Source organism: Poecilia reticulata, linkage group LG6 (assembly GCF_000633615.1).
Source record: "Poecilia reticulata strain Guanapo linkage group LG6, Guppy_female_1.0+MT, whole genome shotgun sequence".
Lineage (NCBI taxonomy): Eukaryota > Metazoa > Chordata > Actinopteri > Cyprinodontiformes > Poeciliidae > Poecilia > Poecilia reticulata.
The window spans coordinates 18482896-18504241 of record NC_024336.1 but is presented as its reverse complement, the minus strand read 5'-3'; the positions used below and the strand labels follow the sequence as shown (position 1 = coordinate 18504241).

Sequence of the window (21346 nt, the reverse complement as noted above, 5' to 3'; positions counted from 1 at the left end):
GTGTGTGTGTGTGTGTGTGTGTGTGTGTGTGTGTGTGTGTGTGTGTGTGTGTGTGTGTGTGTGTGTGTGTGAGGTGCATTTTTGTTTAGCTCTGCTGCTTTGGTGGATCCAGTGCCACATTACAGCAGCTGTGTATCGAGCAAGTGAAATGAGTAGATGAGTGATGAGCGACTGTGCTCACCTCACTATTTATTTCCTTGGGGTTACAGCACCTTACAGAAATAATCAAACCCCTGAACCTTTTCACACTTTGTCATATAATCACACACTTCTGTGTATTTTGGGGCGATTTCACGTTACAGACCAGCACAAACAGTGCATACACTGAGTACTAGAAGGGAAATGATTCATAGGTTTTCAAAAGCCTTCGCAAACACAAATCTTAAACGTATCGAGGACATTTGTATTCAGTACCACCGAGGCAATAATTCACAGAATTACCTTTCACTGCATTTATAGCTGCAGGACTTTTGGAGTATACCTCCACCAGCTTTGCAGGTCCAACGGCCCATTCTTCTTTGCAAAATATCTCAAGCTCAGTCAGATTGGATTAAGAGCATCCGTGAACATCATTTTCGATTCTCGCCACAAATTCTCAATTGAATTTAGGTTTGGATTTAACTGAGCCACTCGTGAATATGCTTTAAGCTAAGCCATCTTATTGTGGCTCYGGTTGTATGTTTTATGTCGTCCTGCTGGAAGGTGAACCACTGCCTCACTTTCATGTCTTTAACAGATTTTATTTCCATATTAACCTTCTCATATGACCAAAGAACTTTCTTTCACATTTGTTGTGTCCTCTATGGCTTCCGGCAAACTGCATACCAGATTAACTACGGCTTTCTGTCAACAACGGCTTTCTTCTCACGATTCAGCCATAAAGGCCAGATCTGTGATCTGTGGCTATCCGGTCAGCAGATTCTCCCACCTGAGCTGTGGATTTCTGCAGCTCCCCCAGAGTTTCCAAGGCCTCTTGACTGCGTGTCTGATTAATGATCTTTTCCTCTGGCCTTTCAGATGCAATGATTCGCCAAGTCTCAGTAGATTTGCAGCTCTTCAAAACTCTTTTCATTTATATATGATTTATAGTGAGGTCTCCGGCTGTTAGATGGCAAAGTGCGAAGAACTTCCTTGGGTTTTCACAAGGCACGTCTTTTGTCCTCTTTCAGGAGAAGAGAACAGAAGTGCAAAGCAATGTTTCTCTCTCCCCTTCCCCTCAGAAAGGTGCAGCATTTATCGTTGCAGCTTTCGTTCTTTCATTTCATCATTAGTCTCTATCAGCGCCCGTCTGTTGGTGTTACTGCATGTCAGACAACCATCTTTCTCTCTCCATAGTTTGATAATGGGGAGGTAATTTCAGTTTTATGGCAGTATGACTCTAATGATGAGGAAGGGGTAGCTGAGAGCGTGCAAGGACGGTGAAAAATGTGTTGCTTTTTTTCCSCTGCATTTGTAACACACCTTTGTGCGCACACATCTGCGCCTTTTCTGCATCTAAATGTACGTGTAAGCTCATCCACATACATKCAGACTGAAACAGGACAGGGTCCAGCTCCAACCACCATCCCCATAACTGAATGGGCTGTTAATGGAGACTAATGAGGGAATAGTTCCACGGCAGATGTGCCCTCTCCGCAACACTGTTTTAGCTTGACATCATAAAACGGACCCAAGTGAGACATCAGCAGGCAAGCAGCCACTTCCTGCTCTGATTAAACTCTTTATATGTTACACAAATTTCAATTTCTCCTTCTTTTTTTTTTTCTTCAAGTTTGCCTCATGCTGTTGCACCCCAGGAAATAAAAGTAAGTATCATTACGACATTGCACCTAGAGTCACATTAAATGACAAAAGCGCTGGCAGTGTCAGCCAGGCCCAAAATCTGTTACAAGGCCATCTTCTTCACTGGAGTGTGAAATTATTTTAGCTCTCTCCTCATTATAGGATTTTAAAATGCATTATAGTTAGGGCTTTTATGGTGTGCCGCGGCATTAATTCAATTTGCCCTATTCACGCTTTCTTATTATCACGCTCAGTTCAAGCTACAGGGAGAGGAAGCTGCTGAGCAGTGCTTCCAGGTCTTATCTCCAAAGGATATAAACTACAGTACCCCGTGCTCAATCAGAGCTGGGAACTGCCTTCTTCATCCATTCATCCACTTTCCTTCTGTCTCTTCTGCTCCTTTTCCCCAGACGCTGCCTTCTGTGGTGACCTCCCATCTCTCCTTCCATCTTTCATCCCTCTCTCCATTTCCCTGTGAGTTGGTGATTGATGGAGGTGGTCCATGGAGCGCTTTTCGATATCTTTCCATAGAAACACATCTCTAGGCAAACAATCACGCACAGCCCGCGAACGGACAGGGATGCCAACACACACGAGCGCAAACAGGAGATTGGTGCCAGGCAGAAGCAACAGAGGCTGCTGCACAGGTTTAATGGGAAAACAAGCCACAGTGTATGGGTTAGACAGGATTAATCTATCACTGAAACCAGGCCCGGGTCTGTGATTGTTTAGCACACCAGAGAGGGAGGCATTCTGGGAACCTCGTCTCACTATCTGTTACTGTGCAAAGGTAGAATAATGTAGTGAACATCGGAAATGCATTTCCACAGAAGCAGAGGGACATTAGTATGGAGAAGCAGTGCGGAGTTAGACTTCAGCTCTGACGGCATTTGTCCAATAGAAATGCTGCACGCTTGCGCGAATGCACACACGGACATGACAGAAAACATGCACACACTTCCAGTCAAATGCATTAAACCGAAGCTGCATTCTGGGGCTTATTGGTATATGGAAGGAAAAGAAGTGGGGATGAGGATAAAGTCCTCATTTAGATATCTAATCCTGTGAGCAGACTGTCCTTTGTGGACCATCATCTCCTGTCATTAGCAGCAGGACAGCAAGATTAAACGAGCTCAGCGTGCATCACCCAACGTGTGAGGGGACAAATCAAGAGTTAAACTCCTCCAGGCCATCCCAGTTGATCACAAAATCTGTCATCACTGTCACATTATCAGCAAAAATCTACGATTAAACATGTTCACAGACAACCAATATTAGTCAATGTTAATGCCTTAAATCTGTGATAATGTTCACACTGGAYGAGCACGATCTTATAGGTTATTATTATAAATACGATTAATAAAAAGCAACGCTCCATCACTTGGATTAAGCCTGCATTTAGTCCAAACACCGAGRGAAGCCGAGCGACTCATTTGTAACTTTGAACAYGCAATTTTTCATGCAGCTAACCAAACATTTACAGTCAGATCTTCAATTTAGCATTTGACAGACGCGGCCATTTTTAAGTGCAAGATATCCATCAAAACCAGGCTACCGCACAGTCACACAATTAATTATTGAGATGGTACAATTAAAAAGCAGCTGAAGTGTCAGGGCAGAGAGGGCAGAAGTAATTACGAGTTGATAAGTTGCGATAAATTATATGTAAAAATTGACGGTAAAAAGATGGTGTACGGACAAAAGATAGAGTCTCCTGCAAAAGTATTCATACACGAAAGCACTTTCACAGTTTGTCAAATTTCAATTATTTTCATTGGAATTTTAGATATTTGATCAACAATATTAATGCATAATTGTGCATTAATATGAAACCTGAAAAGTGTGGTTAGCCTTTATATTCAGGAAACCTCCCCATCCCTGAACACCAATTTTAAAGTCTTATATATKTTTTAATATAAGACTTTTAAAAAGTCTTGTATTTAAAAAGTCTGATTTCTTGTTTTTTGTTGGTAGATTTACATCTGAATTGTAGTTAAGTTTTTTTTTTCTAACACATGGATCATTTTTTTACTAAACCATTCTGCTGCAGATGAGTCTCAAAGCATTTGCAGCCTCTAGCAGGTTTTCTTTCAGGATGGCCCCATATTTAGCTCCGGTCACTTCCATCAACTCTGACAAGCATTACTGTCCTTGATGAAGAAAAGACTCTTCACAGAATGAAGCCTTCACCRCTGAGTTTCACCATGAGTGTGAGTTGTTCTACTTGATGTGTATTGATAGTTTTTGCAATACACACYTGGCCTACATCCAAAAGGCTACAGTTGCTGTAGCCTTTTGGATGTAGGCCATGAAGTTCAAACTTCATCTCATGTGACCAGAGAACATTTTTGCATAWAGTTTACTGTGTAACCTACATGGCAAAGTAGGTTSCACAGTAAAGTGCAAAGTTCAACAGTGCTCGTCTCATAGATATTTTATCAACAGATTGACCCACATGAGATGTGGATCTGGACAGCTCCTCCAAAGTTACCGTGACTACGATTCTACATAGTCATCTCTTTGACCTTCCTTTCAGATTAGGTGGACACTCATACAGTTTGCAGTTGTGCTATAAAACTGAACTGGACATGTCTGTTCAATAATGTTCCCTGACAAACCTGTTCACCAAACAGCTGCATTTATACACATATTGCTTATGAACTAAGTTGGTAAAGGCAGTGGTTCAAACTGTATTTTATTTTGTGGTGCCAGAATTCAGGGAGATGAATAYAAATGCACAACACATGTGAAAAACTAAATTATCCCTTTGAGTCATTTCATTTCAGTTATGCATCAGAAATGTTCACAGAATATCTTTTCCAAGTCAAGCCTCAAGTCTTTCACCTCAAGTCCAAGTCAGTTCTTAAGGCGACTAGAATACRCATTTTTCTCATTAACTCCACAGCATGTAACACACCTCTAACTCGACATCACTGCAGGAATCAAAGGAATCCAAAACTGTACCATTTGTCCTTAGGCCTGAATTACCGCATGGACGTTTAGTAATAATTTCTGAACATTTTAATATTCACTGACAGCTATGTTTTAATATTTTAAAATGTATTTCTATACCCAAAAAGAATTAATTAAAGGCTACTTGATCTTGAAAATTGATCATATTTACACCATTAGCAAGAGATTCAAACTTGTTAATGTTGAATTTCAGAATGAATGAAACAGAATATCTCTGTGTCATAATAATGATCAAGTTCACAGGAGTTTATCCTTGTCTCAATGTTGTCCACTTCATTACATGAATAGGTTTTGCAAGGTTTTGCTTTTTTTTTCCCACACTCTGAGCTGGAAATATTTTAATAACATTGGGGAACTTTTTTCTAAACACACATATAAAACGTTAAAATTCTAAATAGTAAAGATGTTAAATTGAAGGGAAAATTTATAACAAARCAAACTAGGTCCAGTGTAACGAGTAAATAAATCAGAGTGTTGAAGATCTGAATAAACTGAAGAGGACGTGGTTTTATTTTGATATTTGCAGCCAAAAGTGTGATTGTAATGACAAATAGCTAAACAGCAAGAGAAATAAGGCAGGTATGATTTAAAGTCATTCAATTAATCAATAATTTGTAGAGCCATTCAAGTGGTCTTTATGATGAAGCTACAGCTAACATGAACAGACTTTTATGAATYATTAACAGCTGATAACTTGTGGATTCTACTGGCTAATAATCAGGTATATACTTTTCTAAAAAGAAAATCTGCCTCTATTGGTCTTTATTTGATAGGAAAGCTGATTGTGAGAAAAAGGGAAGACATGCGGCAAAGGTTGATGGGCCAGGACTTGAACCTGTGATGGCCGCGTTGAGAACTAAGGCCTGGTTGCATGCTTTACCCCTGCACCATCTCCCAATCCAAGCAAATATTTTCTCAGGGAACATTCTCCTCAATCAGAGCAACAATCTGGCTTCCTTTGAATATTTGCTGCAAGGGATAAAATCTGAATAAGACTTGAGCCTCAGACAAGGAGTCCAAGTCAAGCCTTAAGGTTTTAAGGCAAGTCTAAATCAAATGGGAAGTSTTTAATTTTGCAACATAAGTCCGACTCTAGTCAAAGTCGCCATCTCTGTTATGCACTGTTCATTGTTGGTCTATCACATGAAATCCCAGTAAATTGCAATACAATTATGGTAATGGGGTTGTTATGTGACAAAATGTTTATAAAACTTTCGCAAGTGACGCCATATAGATTTTGCTTTAGTAAAAAGAAAAGGAAGAAAAAAAAGCACACATTTCTCCCTTTACACTTCTTGTGTTTCAAGCTGAATAATTGGGTTTGTAAAAGCTGCACCAAACTTACTGCATCACGGAAAGTAGTTTCTCTAATTCAGTGGCCAGGCTGGCAGTAATGACACAGTGAGATCCCTATTGCATCCCTCTCATCACATTATAAGACTTTCGACCATATGGTCCGTTTAGTCCACAGAATTAAGCCCTGCAAAGGGTGAAATGATAGCAGGATTCTGCCGATTCTCGTCTACTGAAGAGAGAAGACACAAATTGGTGGCTGGAAAGCAGAAGAACAGAACACATCTGCTTTCAAAGCCCCAGAATAAAACAGAAATGTCCAACAAGAGTTTGATAGAACTTGACAAAAGCAGACAACAGACAGAGAAAGCCAGATCACAACACAATAAGGAAGAAATGCGTCATCTGAAGATCCTTTGTTTGAATATCTGTCTGTATAACTGCAGCACTCTCGAACACAGACGCTCTAATCTTAAAAAAGACATATAACAGGCCATGCTTTCTCTTAGATCCTCATCAGCCCTGAGAGGCACTACATTTTCTATGCATCAAAGACACCTGCTTCAGTAATCAGCCATCCTCTGGCTTCGATGGAGTTCTTTTTTCTCTCGCTGTTTTCATGAGACTGATTGAACCATAAACCATGAGATGGACATCATCTTCAAACACATTTTGCAATCTGAGARACAATTCCCCAGCCTTCTCCAGTACATCATCTTTTTGATCGGCAGTCAGCCAGAAATTTTGCAAGAATCTCTCGCTTTGTTTTGGCATCTCTCTATCCACATCTGAGTCATTCTCAGCTTTTCAAGAAAAGCTATGTTCTCCGCTACGCAAATTGGTGTGCCACAATTACCGCAATTTGTGAAATTTGTGTGCTKTGCTCCCAAGCAAAGTTCACGACATGTCAAAACATCTCAGGGTAGCTTTCGCTGCCATGTGATCGTTTCCCCGCCGCATTAAAAATCTTCTTGTTCACAGTTCAGCCGGCAGAACTTTCAAAGTTGTCTGCGTGCTTATCAGTGCCTCCTTGGGCCACCGAGAGCAGGGCTGCAACCATTGTTATGCCCAGTTAATTGGACCTTTGGGTACAAAAGGTTGAGAAATTCAACACCAAATAAATAAGCAGAAGCATCGAATTCCCATGGCATATCCCCACGCAGGCTGAAATTTTCCCTTTTTCATTCTAGTCCATAGGCGGGCCTGTCTGAGCGGCTGATTCATTAGAGTGCTTCAGGAGGGTTCTATCAACCCCTCGGCTCAATCACACACCTACCTCTGTGCAAGTTGGTAAACTATCAGCCGGCTTCTGTCACAGCCTATTCKGTGACATATAAATTGTTGTTTAAAGTGATGTTTTGTGACTAGGAGCAAAACTACTCCTGGTTAATCAATACCACAAAATCAATTCGGCTCTCTGGGGGAAATGAGAGATGACCCAGCATGCCAAAGTGGAGCCAAAGTGAAAGTTTTGGAGGGACGGAGAAAAATGCCAAGGAACAAAGCCATCGCCAAGTGAGCTCAAACGCCACTGTGTTCATCAGAAATCTCTCCACATTTAGGCAATCAGAGTGAACACAATAGCGGATGATTAAATTATGTCAACAACAAACCTCCAACTCAAACCTCTGCCTCCCAATAAACCCGTGCAGCCGTATCGCGGATTAGATTTAATAAAACAAAACCTTCAGCACTGGTTCTAAGCTCCTCGTGCGATGTGCGAGCCGAGCTCATTTATCACAAAGGTAGACATCAGGTTGCACAGAGGCATTCAGGGAATCTGTGCGATTGGAGGTCAGCGAGACATTTACCTGACAGCACCTGCCTCGGCGTAAAGTCTGGAGCTGACCATGTCTGTTGTAATAGGCATCAATAATGCAGACGCTTGGCCCAATAAAAACTCCCTGTCACCATGACTGTCCTCAAAGCGCCGTGCCAAATGCAGCACTCGCATCTCCCACAAAACCGCACACAACAAACTAATGTGTGTAGGTTGAAGGATGAGGTTTCCACATCTGTGAGACAGATACAGCAGATACTCACTCATTCACTGTCTCGGATTTAATTATGTTTTCATCAAATTCCTCCCTCCTCTAGCTGTTACAGTTATAGCAGGAGGCCACTAGTCCTAGGTTTAATATTAACCCTCTGGTTGACGCACATTAAACGCCGTTGCTGTCACCGTGACCGTGACTTCGTGACGAGATGCGGGGTTTCTGCCGTYGGTTTTTATTCATTAAGTCGCACAGGRYTGCCAGATCCCTGTAGAATCTCCCACCATGAAAAACAACACTTCAGCAAAGCCCACTTCAAACGAAAACTAAAACGAAAGATGATGAGCTTTGACTGCTGTCACTAAGAAGCAGCACAGCATTTTCGTCATAACACAAAGACTGCAAAAAGGATTCAGCTCAATCAAAACATGCGACTTCTGCGACCTTATGGCTGCATAGTTTAAGAGCAAAACACATTTATCATCTGCACTTTACTGGAGTGGTTCCTAACCATATTGCTTTTTACTTTCTGGTTTCCATTCAGCTACATACACTATACTTCTCTGGTTCAATGTGCTTTTTCTTTACATTTTATGACTCATTGCTACAGGCTTATAGTATGACAGTTGTCACCCAGGGGCCAAAACAAGCAACAGTCCATTGTGTTRAGGATAATTTACATTTTCAGAAAAAAAAAGATATTCAAGGTTTCAAGCAGTAAATATTTTTCATGAAGTTGATTTGATGGTCTTGAAAGCTGAAATAGTTGCAACTCTAARCAGGACCAAGATTGAATCTTCTTTMAAATTGAACATGCTGACTTTGATTCCAGCTTCTTTCTTCTGCGGGTTTATGTATCTGTTGGGAAGGCACTTATCCCAAGTTTTCTGTATTTATAAAATACAGAAAACTGTATTTCATAATTACAGGTTTCTGTATTTATAAAAACCAAAGGTGAAATTTCACCTTTGGAAATTTCACCTTTTCAACAGAGCTCTATACTCGCATTAGATATTCAGAAAACACATAAATATAACTTAACGTCAATGTTTGAATATGTATTTATTTATTAATGCTGCTGAGAGAATGTGGCTCTAATGTTAAAGCGTTTGGAGTGGTCATTTTGACTAGAAAAGCACTAATTAAAATCTGCATATTTATTTTTACACCACTTCCAATTTTTCTATAAGGGAGTAAATGATCAAAAATGCATTATATTCAGTATATGTGAGCRTGACTCAATGCATATTGTCTTGCAGAAAGTGTTTAGATTTTATTCTAGTATCACATGTTGATGTGCCCCTAGGCAAGGCAATTAAAGGCCAAGGTGGCTACTGATCTGCATATATAAATGTGTGTGTRTATGTGAGTGTGAATGAGCRAATGTGGCTCTAGTCTAAAGCACTTTGAGTGGTCATTATGAATTTCCTATTTTTTCACAGAAATAGGATTATTTGTTGCATCCAACCTCTATTTTTTTATGTAGACATCATTTTTTTGTGGTAAAAAAAACCCTGCTAACATGATGTCAGTTTAAAGGTTCTTAAAATAATAGGCCACTATGATGTTTTGAAGACCAAAGTTGTTTTAAAAGTAGAAGTCTGCTTAAGTCCTGATCTCTGTTGAACTAGCTGCTGGATTTAACATCAGAGACCAACTGATCTAGATTTCTACAAAGTAAAACACCAGGGGAGTTATATACARCAGGGAACATATTTACWGCCTATTACTAGTCAATAGAACCATTCTTCAAAAGTCCCTAATTGTTCCTTTAAAGACGAGGTATTGCATAAGATTGACTTTTTTTTAGACTTTACATCATGTAATAGTGTTTCMCTCATCAAAAACATGCCTGGAGTGTTGCTTTGATTCTTTCATGCATGTTTGAGGAATCCTTGCATCTCTYGTGGCAACCATTCTGGGGTGCCTAAACACTTGTCTCACAAAATACTGCCTGTTTCCACCAAGCTCTTGGACCCGCAGTTTCCAGCTGAGCTTCGGCCTCACACAGTAGCCTTCCTCTGCACCTTCTCCCCACAGCGACTTGTGGCAGCAGCATTAGCAAACACCTGGTGGAACCACACATCTGCTGAGCTTGTCATGCAAACTAATGCTCATAGGAACGGTTGTCAACAGCATAACGGAGGAACGTTGTGATGACGTGCTGAAGGCAGCGTGTCGTTAAAAAGCAGGAACTTCTTAAAGAGACAGAAGAAAAATTGTCAAATTGCTGAGTYAAATTTCTTCTAAGTTATTCTTGATGTATACAGCATTTTTATACCAATTGACGGTAAARGTTACTTGATTGTTCTGTAAAATGGTTCTATACGCCTGGACAATATATAGTATTGCTCTTTTAAGAGTTTGTGTCAACTTAATATCTGACTTATAGTGTATAACTCTTTGGTGTTCTCTCTTTATTGGAAAAGAGATTGGTTTTTCTGCTAATGGTTAGTCAGAGCAGGCCCGAGAGAAACAAAGGACTTCTGTTCGAGTATTTCTTTTTTTCCATGCAGGGAATTGGAAAAGGGAAAAAAAGAAGAGCTCCTATTTGGCTGAAGTTCAGAGTAAGCAGGAGCAGTCTGACATTCCCCTCCTCGGTATTGTTGAACGGGAAGGATAATTGGGATAATTAGCGATGAAAGGGGAGGAGGAGAGTGCAAGGATTCCAAGTGTAAAAGAACAGTTTCATCCTGAGCTACGGCGTTTGACCTAGAGTGATATAGGTGTGGTCTTGTCCAATTATTTTATAATTCCACTTAAAACAACTACAATCTCAAAGGTTTCTACAAAGCCAAAGGTTTCACATGACTTGCATTTAATAAACTTAGATTAATGATGTTTCAGTTGCATAATTTTATCTTTGTACTCAGATAGTAGTCAGTTTGGCCACTTGCTTCACTTTTTTTCCCATCATGTATGAGACATAAAACAATTTTACATTTCAAAGAAACCAGTATACTGTCTAGGGGCCCTGCAGCCAATGGCTAATTCAAACACCCAGACTCTAGTTAGGCTTTAAGAAGTCAACCTTTAAAACTAATGATACAAAGAAACCTATTTAAAGCGAACAGTAAAATAAGACTTAAAATAACAATGCATTAAAGTGCTGAGCAGTGCAACTCGTGCTAGTTTCAATGTTCCCACATTTGTCTCTGTTTGAGACTTTTTATTTTTTTTCACATACATTTAAATGTTCTAATGCTAGCAAATTGTACTTACTGGTGGCAAAGTATTACAAATGTTGGATCCTTAAATGAGAAAGATGATTGTCCAAAGGATGTTTTGCACCTAACTGAATTGCAATCTCTGTTTACAGCTCTGCTTGTTATGACTCCTGCTGTGGGTGATTTAGAAATCATTTGGCTGAACATTTTTGGAAGCTTTCCTAATATGACTTTCAAATTTAAGTTGGGAATCCAAATAGTATCCAGGTACTTGAGGCAATCTCCTTTTTGGATCTCGATGTTATAATTTAGCCCAATTGTATTTGATTAAAAAAACACATTGAGATACTTTTATTGCAATTTAAGAACCCAAGAAGAGAAAACAATTCTTCATCTGTTAGGACTCTTCATTGAATTGCCATGAACTTTTGTCATGTGTTTCACTTTTTTTTTAGGATTTGTTAGTGTTTGCTTTTTATATTCAGTCCAATCCTTAGGATCAACTCCTTATAGTATCCTCTAGTATTTTAAACTTATTTTTATTATTGTCTGAACTGCAGACCTTAGTTACATTTACTTGATCTTCGTTCCTTATTTTCTGTCTCTTTGTGAGCTCAGAAACTCAAACCTGCAGTATTTGAGTTTCTTTGTACTCTGAGAGTTGTTTCTCTGGTATTGTTGGTGTCTAAACTCCCAGATCTACTCAGTTTCTTCCTTCGGTGTCTTAGCTGTCTGCACTCCCAAGCTGTGTCCCATCTGCTTGTTAACTCACCTGTCTAACATTCCAGTAATCAGGCTTTCTAGGGTAAATACTACTTGGGTTTTCTCACTCAGTGTGAAATCATCCTGTTATTGCCACCAATCTGGTTTCTTATGTTCATCTTGTGCTACATTATTTTGGCTTCACCCCTGGACCCTAGTTTTTGTAAGTTTTTGAATATCTTTTCTCCAGTAAACTGTTTATTTTCACCTGCCTACCTCCCGCCTCGACCACGGCTTGCTGTGAAGCTTTGGCAAAATGAATGTCGACTCTAAATCATTCTGTCCTGATTTACAGCAACTACTCTCCTAGATGTGCCTCAAATTCATAAATAAAAAAGAGAGGGGATTAACTCTGTACATTCGGATAAATGTGCAGAAATAAAGAAAGTAATGGAGGGATTACAAACGAGGCAAGAAGGACATTAGCTCCCACATCACATCAGGGCCTGGATGAAGCATTTTCCAGCCATATGAAACATAAAGCGGCACATGAGTAATGATGATCTTAGGGCAGAAAATCAAAACAATCCCCGCATCATTCTTTAACGTGCAGTAACGAGAGCTTTCAACATCTTTCCTGCGCAGTCAGTTTGTTTTGCTTCACTGATTCAAAATAACCAAAACCTCATTAAGATTTTTCAATAAAAATCATGATAAAAAATATATGTATATATTACCATAATTCTAAGTAATGAACCTTCTTCACAGAACGTCTAAAAATTTCTACGAACCCACAAAGTAATGCAAAAAAATAATATGAAGATTAAGGTGCATATCAGATGACTCCAGAGATAAACTTCTAAAAGCCAGAAGAGCTGTGAATGAAAAGAAAACACGACGACTCAACACCCAGGGTTAGACCATCAGATACTTGTCAATGGAGACTTTTTCTCACAACATACTGAAATCGTCTACAAGAAACACAACGCTGACACGTGCTCAAGATAAAATCTTCAGTGTTTACTTGTTGAATTAGGCCCAACATGTCGCATTTTTCTCCAGATACAACTTTCCAAGTATGAAAGACACATCAGGACTGTCCCACATAACAGCTTAATCTATTAAAAGAATTGGTAACCTCAAAGTTCACTATTTGATTAATAGAAGTGCTCATTGATCAGGATGTACAGGACATAAAGGATATAAAGGACATCTTTACCATCGCAAAGTACCACGAGTCAGAAAAAATGTCTGCACAAAACCCCTCCACATTCACTGCAAATGCCATTAGATTAAAAAAAACAATAATACACAATCTATGTTTAAACCTGTCTAATGACAAATGTGGCAAAAGGGCAATACTCTAACTGAGGTTGAGCTATTTAGAAAATAATAACGAATAAAGATTTCAGCCTTCAGATGAATGAAGCTGGTAGAGAAATACTCCTAAAGGTGATTCTGCATAAAATAATGTGGGTGTAGTTCTGGGGGGAGTTGCTGAATCCAGATACCTGGCACTTTTTTCAGATATTGAACACATTTATCGCTGTTTTATAAACACGAAGGATTGCGAGGCCATTCATGCTTTATCCCCTTTTAAAACTATTCCATACTCTTAAAACTTTGCTGGCCCTCTTGATGAAGACTTTGGCACCGGTATACCTTACATTAAAATGATCCCACTAAATCCTCATTTAAATTCTCTAATAAAGAGAGCACCGGCAGAGGATCAGTTCTTCTGCTCCGAGGGCCGTAAAAGTCAACCCAACATCTCTGCCAGACAACACATTTTTATGTGCCATCACATCCCTTCATGTTTGCTCTTTTCTCTTCTCCTAAGGGTAGGTGTTCCTCCTCTCATCTTCCCTCCTTTTGCCCTGCAACAATTTTGAAATGCTTGTGCACATTGGTGTTTCTGCAGCTATATAGTAGCATATTTCCCCTCCCCCCCAAACTTACTGTGCCCTATAACCCTCCTATCTGCACTACAGGGTAGAGTACATGTACACCTCATTCCTCTCCTGCCCTCTGAACAGTCTCTCGCTTCCATCTGACAATTACTTTTCACCAGGCTGACCTCTCATCAGCAGTCAACAACTTTCTGTCACTCATCTGGCTGCCCTTTACTTATTTTCAGTGAAACTTGCAGAGACATACAGAGAAAACACACACACACACGCTCTCATTGGCATGTATTAACACATTCCCATCTTTTTTTTTCTCCCACTGCGTTTCTCTATCTTTCTCACCTTTGCCTCTCTTAACTTTTCCGATCTCATATCAACGTTCACGCCGCTTGCTCTGACCTTTCCGAGTCGCTTGTTTCCACTTTAAATATCTTTTCCAGGTGAAGAGGAGAGGAGGTCTCCGTTCCCTCCTTGCGCTGATCTTGTTCATACAGCTTTAATCACATCTTTCAAAAACACAGTGGCAAGCACACCCTTCCTACCTGCGAGGCAGAAGATGCATGCAAAGACTTTGGGAGACGATGAAGACTGCAGGGAAGTTAGACACAGATCTGATAAATGAGAAGCCACAAAGCAGAAATCCAGCGCTGCAGACTTGTTACAGCTCCAAAGCAGAGGTGCCGGAGGTGACGAGTCTAAGAATTTGGATACTTAACACGAAGCAAACACATTTAAATAATTAGATATGCAGATAGAAAAACAATTCCCACGCGTGTACACACAACCACACGCATGCTTGGCATCACAATAAAAACATGAAGCCCAATCCCCTGGGAATTCTCTAAAAACTGTATTTAATAAATGCAGACGTCTTTTTGTGAAATTGTTTTCTACTTAAACAAACAGCCCTTCAGTCACAAATTACCAGAAAAAAAAGAGAGATAGTCTCTCCTCAATTCATTTCACATCACAAGGGGGAATATGCAAATTTAGTTGGAAGGAGGTGGGGCAAGTTGGAAAAGAGAAATTGGATTAAAGGCAGCATGAGGCGAGATGCTGACTGTGAGACAGAGATGGGGGGAGGCGAGGTCGGAAGAAAGAGAGAGAGAGAGAGAGAGGGGGAGAGGGAGAAAGCTCCCAGACAAAACATCCTGCAAAGAGGTGATTACCACGAACTGAATACCAGCCTGCCCACAGATAACTAAAGACGAGGGGGGAAGCAGCTCAAGCCCATTTAGGGCAGCACCGCGTGTTCAATACTCCCCCTAACCCGTCAAATACCATTAACAGATTCCCAGTCAGGTGCAAAGAAAGCGATTCTTCGGGTGGGGACAAGCGAAAGCGAGGAGGGAAAAAAAAAAAAATCCCCACCGCAAATCTAAACTGACGTCCTCTGTGGGCCAGTGGAAATCCTATAGAGGGAGAGCTGGCGATGGTCCCTGGCTCCCTCTCGACAAAACAACACTGCATAACCAGTGTGCGAGTCGTGAGTCATGGCCTACTTCCACTGCCTTTACCTTTTCTTTTTTTTCTTTTTTTTTTCTATACAGATGGTTTGATATACAGAGGGTATGTCAGAAAAAAATATTGTTTTCTCAGGGGATTCTTAGAGCACTGAATATAGTTTAGAAGTCAAATATTGTTCCAGCATTAGCAGGAGATCTTGTCAAGAAAAAAGGAAGACTGCTCTCTCTAAGCCCCGAGGAAAAGCAAACTCTTTAAACAAACAAGGCAACGCTACCGTATGCTAAATTTGATGCTTCCACAGAGAGAGTATGAACCAGTCGGTGGGGGGGCTGAAGTCATTTCTATTCAGCAATAAAGTCCTAATTAAACTCAAAACTTCTAAAGCATCTTGTTGTGACACATGGATACGTACAAACAAATTGAAATTAAGCTTCACTCATGCTCTGGTGACGCATCATTTTCTGAAGTTTTGACCAAAGGATGATTAAAAGACGAGAAATTACCTAAGTATTAGTCTTGTTCCGCAAAAAGAGAAAGCAATTCCAAACTTTTGGAGGCGTAATTAAAAAAGAAAGTGGTGTAATGAATCACGTCGCAGGGATGGTAATATGTAGCATACGGATATTGTTTCAAAAATGAGTGAGAGTAATTAGCTAGCTCAAACCAGTCAGAAAGAAGCAGTCAGATATGACAGTCTGCTGCACTGTTACATTAACTGATCAATTACAGCAGAAAAATACCAATCAAAACAAGGTTTAATTTTATGAGAGCAGGAGCATCAGATACGAGAGTTACTGTAAATTATTTCAATCAAATCCATAATGATGAGAATCAACAATGTGGGTTCCTGACTGGCCTGAATGGAAAAACATGTCAAACCCTTGTAGACACATCCAGACCCCTCGACTTTTTCCACTTCCGTCACAAAACAATCCCAAGGTAGTGTGTATTTTATCGGGATTTCGATGGTAGATGGTTGGCCAGGAAAGGAAAGATGTTTACTTTTTAGATATTTTTTTATACCTGAAATTCTGAAGTGTGGCATGTCTGCGTAGCATCTAAGACTCTGTAGGAGTCACAGAGGTCAGAGGGCAAAGTAAAAACAATGTGTGGTGGAAAACCAACACTGTGCATCATTCTAAACAGACAATCCCCGCTGTAAAACAAGGTGGTGGAAGCATCATGCTGTGGTTTCCTTCAGCAGGGACAGGCATGCTGCTCTGAGTTGGTGGTGACATGTGAGATGGATGGAGGAAAACCTGTTTGAGAATGAAATACATGTTGACAGGATCATCTTCTAACAGGACGACGATCCTAAAGGAATCAGCCAGAACTACAATGGAACGGTTTAGATTAAAACATATCCAGGTTAAAACGGCCCAGTCAAATTCCAGAGCTAAATCCCATTGTGAATCTGTGAATATTTAAAAGAAAATTGATGTTCACAGATGAACTCAATACAATGCAATTGAGCATAACCAATTTGGGACAAAAAGGCAACTGGGCAGAAACTGTAGCTGTACAGAGCTGTTGGAGATAGCTGATGTTTTTATTTTGTTTTCATTTTATAAAAGATTTGCAGTTGAAAATGCACTAAAAAGTTGCTCTTATAGTTACTGACTCAGGGGGATTTGAATAGCAATGCACACAAGACTTTCAAAAGATCCGGAAAAACCTCCTAATGCACTACACTGTGCTGGTCTGTCACATGATGCACAAAAAAAATACATTTTGTCTTGGTTGTAATGTGACAAAGTATGGAAAAACTAAAGTGGTATGAATACTTTGCAAGGCTCTCTATCCTAATGTTGATTCTGATAAGTGCGTCAGGCTACACAGGTAGTTCAGTGCTCAAACATATTATATCCTCAGACCTATTGTTAGCAAAGACGCTGAGTGTTGGCTTAGCTCACTCTGTTTCAGGTAAGTCCAAAAGGATTGACGCCACACTGTGCGTAATCCTGAAGAGCTGCTCCATCTCCCATCTACATGCGCAGGCAGCATATCTAACTGTCAGACTTGGCTCTTTAATCTCTATTTGAACAACACTAATACCAGCTCTTGTGATGGCTCTAATCATAACGCTGTACCCACCTCAAACTTATTAACGCGAAAAAGCCTCACACCACCGTGATTAGCTTTTCATGCCCACATTAACCGCTTAATGAATGCTTTCACTATACATTAAGTAAACCTGCATTCACCACCTAATAGCATTGGGTACTTTATCCACCACCGAAAATGTCTTGAAACTATTAGCAGGTGTGAACATTAACATAAAAATAATCAAAAACATTCTGAGCGATTGCAAATGTATTAATGTGCATTATTGATTAATTTAATATTTTTGAATTGAAGTGAATATTTTTTTTTGTTTCTGTTCAAACATGTTCTCAAACAATATTTGATTGATATGCATCTTTTTTACGTTAGACGAAGACAACATGGAGAGTCAAAACAGCAATACTCTATATTATTATTGGAAGGAATTATTAAAAGATATATGAAAGATATATGAAGATATATGAAAGTACATCAAATTACATAAACTCCTGTTTTCAAACAAGCTGCAGTGATTGCAGCTTTTCTTTTTTTTCTAGTAACGCCTGATCACCTCTGCACATACGCTTGGCAGAATTTCTGTTGATTCCACGCTCTTAACTGCGGGAGTTTGCAGAGTTTCCTCACATGAACTTCTCGCTTCATGTCCCACAACATTTCTGGATAAAGGTTTTTGGTTTAGAAATTTCAGCTATAACCCAGAGGTCACTGTTCAGTGGTCGCTACATGCAGGGAAACCAACAGGGCCAGACCACCGCTTCATCAGATGGGGCTGTGGAGAAACAACACCTTTTCTTTGAAGCTCTGCCCCGTATGCCACTGGTGTGTTGTTGTTTTTTTTTTACATCATTTACTGAATATTATACTGTTAGCACTCACGTTTATTTTGTGGAGATCTCTTTCTTTTATGGCTGTACTCTACACATCTGCAAATGTTTCAGGGCCTGTATGAACACTGATTTGCAAAAGTATTCAAGTCTAACTTTTTGTTTTAATCTTGTCATGTTTTAACCACACATATATTTTATTTAAACATTGTCTATTAGATCAATACACAGTGAAGCTCAGCTGTAAAGTGCATGAAAAAAAAAGACATTTTTTTCCCCACAAAATTGGCAAAGTGCAATCTGGATATGCATTCTGCTCCCTCTAGTCTGATACACATAAATTAAACTCAATCCCAGCATTGCCACAGCTGTTCTGTGAGGTAATCATAGCTTTGTTGGTGAGTTTTAGTGAACAGACAGGAGAGATGGATCAGAATATTGGGGAGATGGGTGGAGTGAGAAGAAAACGGATCTAAGACAGTAGCAGGCTGGAGACGACTACTGACATGATGATGGTGATGAGCCTTCCAGCAGGACAACGGTGTTAGACATATAACCAGAGCTACAACAGAATGCTTAGCCATGCGTTAAAATGACCAAAATTGAGCTTCTATGCAAATCCCTGCACACATTCCCAAACACACTATCTTTTCTTAAACAGCTGCTCAGAATTGATAACTTGTTTGAGGTTCCAAAAAAACCTTAAATTGGGTCAAAGGTCAGCCTTCCAGCAAGTCAATTAAATGCAAGAAACAAAAAGAAGCTCCAACAGAATCACTTAGATGAAAGCATATCCATTTGTTAGAATGACCCGGTCTAAATCCAATTCAGAGTCTGTTACATGACTTGAGAACTGATGGTAAACAGATGATCTCTCTTCAGTCTAACTGAGCTGAAGTTATTTTAGAAATACGAATGAACAAAAAACGTGTTACGTGTCAGAATGTGCTCAAAGTCCAGACCTAAATCCAGCACAGATTTTGTGATTGGATCTGAAAATTTGTGTTCGCAGACATCATTTGGCAAAGGAGAATGTGTAAAAAAAATAACAAATCACGAGACAAGCAAATCTAAGCATGTCCTCCATACTCTCCTCAGTTAATCTCAGTTGTCTGTGAAAGTCTTAGAAAGCAGAATTTTTCAGCTATTTTCTTTTGCACGTTGATGTAGTTTTAATGTTTGCCGTAAACTGCTGTAACTAGAACTCTGAGGGATCTGCCGTCTGCCTGTAATCTGATGGCAACGTCTTGTTTGACTCGCAGCAGGTGACTGTCAGTACGGCGGACAGCTCTGTGCCTCGGAGAGTTCACTGTGGTAAAATAAGTCAAGATGACGCAAACGCATGGGGCCTCATTAAAACTATTGCTATCGCGCCTGGGGTCAATTTTCATGTGACCACACAGCCGCACTCGCAGACAAAACAAGCATACACAAAACGCTCCCTGATGCATTTGCGAAATTGTGGCTTTCATGTCCCAAAATTCATTACAAAGGGATCTCAAGCACCAAGTCACGTGGGAGACCTGACTCAACCTCTATAAATACTAATCAAAAGGCTAAAATTGGGTTATTCTATCAGAGAGACATACATGTATGGATCTAAAATGAGACAAGCAGAAGAAAGGCCTGTCGTTCCAGTCTCCTGTCAGGGTTCAGTTTGAAAAGCCATAGTCACAGGATAAGAATCATGCCATGCCTTTGATCACGAGAGGAGAGTTTTGCAGGTGAGAGAGGTACAATGGAAGAAGCTATCTGAATATCTGTCAGTCCAGACCTGCTGAATTTTGCTGCTCACCTGTTAAGTGAGCAAAAGAGAGAAAGAAGATTTTTTTTTTACTATATTTCTTCTCTCCCCAAAACCCTCCAGACACCTACCTTTGCAAGAATGCATCTCAATCAGGCATGCAATTACAATCTAGAACATGCTGTGAAACGTAACAGCAGCAGGCAATTTGAACGAAAACAGTGTACGCTGTTTCCTGCACACCGTGAGGCTCAATTAAGAAGCAAATTATTTGGATTCAACGTTTTTCTCGTTTTTCCATCTTCCTGTTTTTGAGCTTAAAGTCTAACTTTTTTTTTCTTTTTTTTTTTTTTAGCAACACATATACTTCAGTACAAATCTCAGCTACCAATAATTTTCACCTTTTCCCTGAGCATGTGAGATGTTTCCTGACTATGGTAGTGCTTCTTCAAATCCCTGGGCCTAGAGAGCAAACGTGAGGAGGATTAGAGGGGTAATGCCAGCTGATGAGAGGGAGAGGGTCGCAGTGGTTTGCCACTCCACACGGATTAGCTCTGAAAACAACTTCACAGCCCAAAACTATGACAATCAAGGACACATAATTTAGTCAATCTGAAAAGGTCCCTTCATGAATCACCATTCTTCGACATCAAATATGCTCTTATTGTTCGGTTGCTTTGTGCGGGACAAAACAAATAAATAAATGTGTCATTACTGTGAAAATGCAGTCCTGGTGTTTAGGTGAGAAAAAAACCCCGGCTGTCTGTTAAATTTTAATCCCAATTTGTAGCAGGAGACCAATTTCTACTCTTTTCAGTGTTTATTTTTTATTTTTTTGTTTTGCATGAAGCATTTCTGAGTTTAAAATATAAAACAGGCTGGTCAACACAGGGGTTAGAGTGATCAAACTGGATATTTTGTGTTTGTCGCGAAAGCGGGGTTACCACCGAGGGAGGGGGTGGAGGGCAAGGGCAGTGGCAGCTGTCATAATACGCACCCACCTCAGACACAAACGGTGCATAAATTAGCTGAACTGAGCATAACTAATAAAGTTTCCGTTTGCATGGGTGCATCTCAAAGTAAAATATTGTTGAAAAATTAATTGATGTCAACAATCTATTTTAAACATAAAAATTCAGAAATTACAGATGGAGAAAACGAAAGGTTTGTCTCAGGATTAGAATAATACATAAGACTAATAAAACAACATTCTCTATAATACAGGAATGTTATTTTAAAGCCACGAAAAGGCCAACACTATCGTGGGAAAGACTACTGACTTGACAGTCATGACAATCCCCACAAGGAGTGTTAGCCACAAAAGTTCATATCTAATCTATCTATCTATCTATCTATCTATCTATCTATCTATCTATCTATCTATCTATCTATCTATCTATCTAACTATCTATCTATCTATCTATCTATC

The 21346-nt window shown here is 39.8% G+C and overlaps 1 protein-coding gene across 1 annotated transcript in view; it reads right to left on the bottom strand.

Annotated features, from left to right (window-relative positions):
- The window catches only part of LOC103466206 (neural-cadherin-like), a 133468-nt gene that overhangs the window by 109414 nt on the left and 2708 nt on the right, over positions 1–21346 (bottom strand). The gene's annotated exons all lie outside the window — the stretch shown is intronic.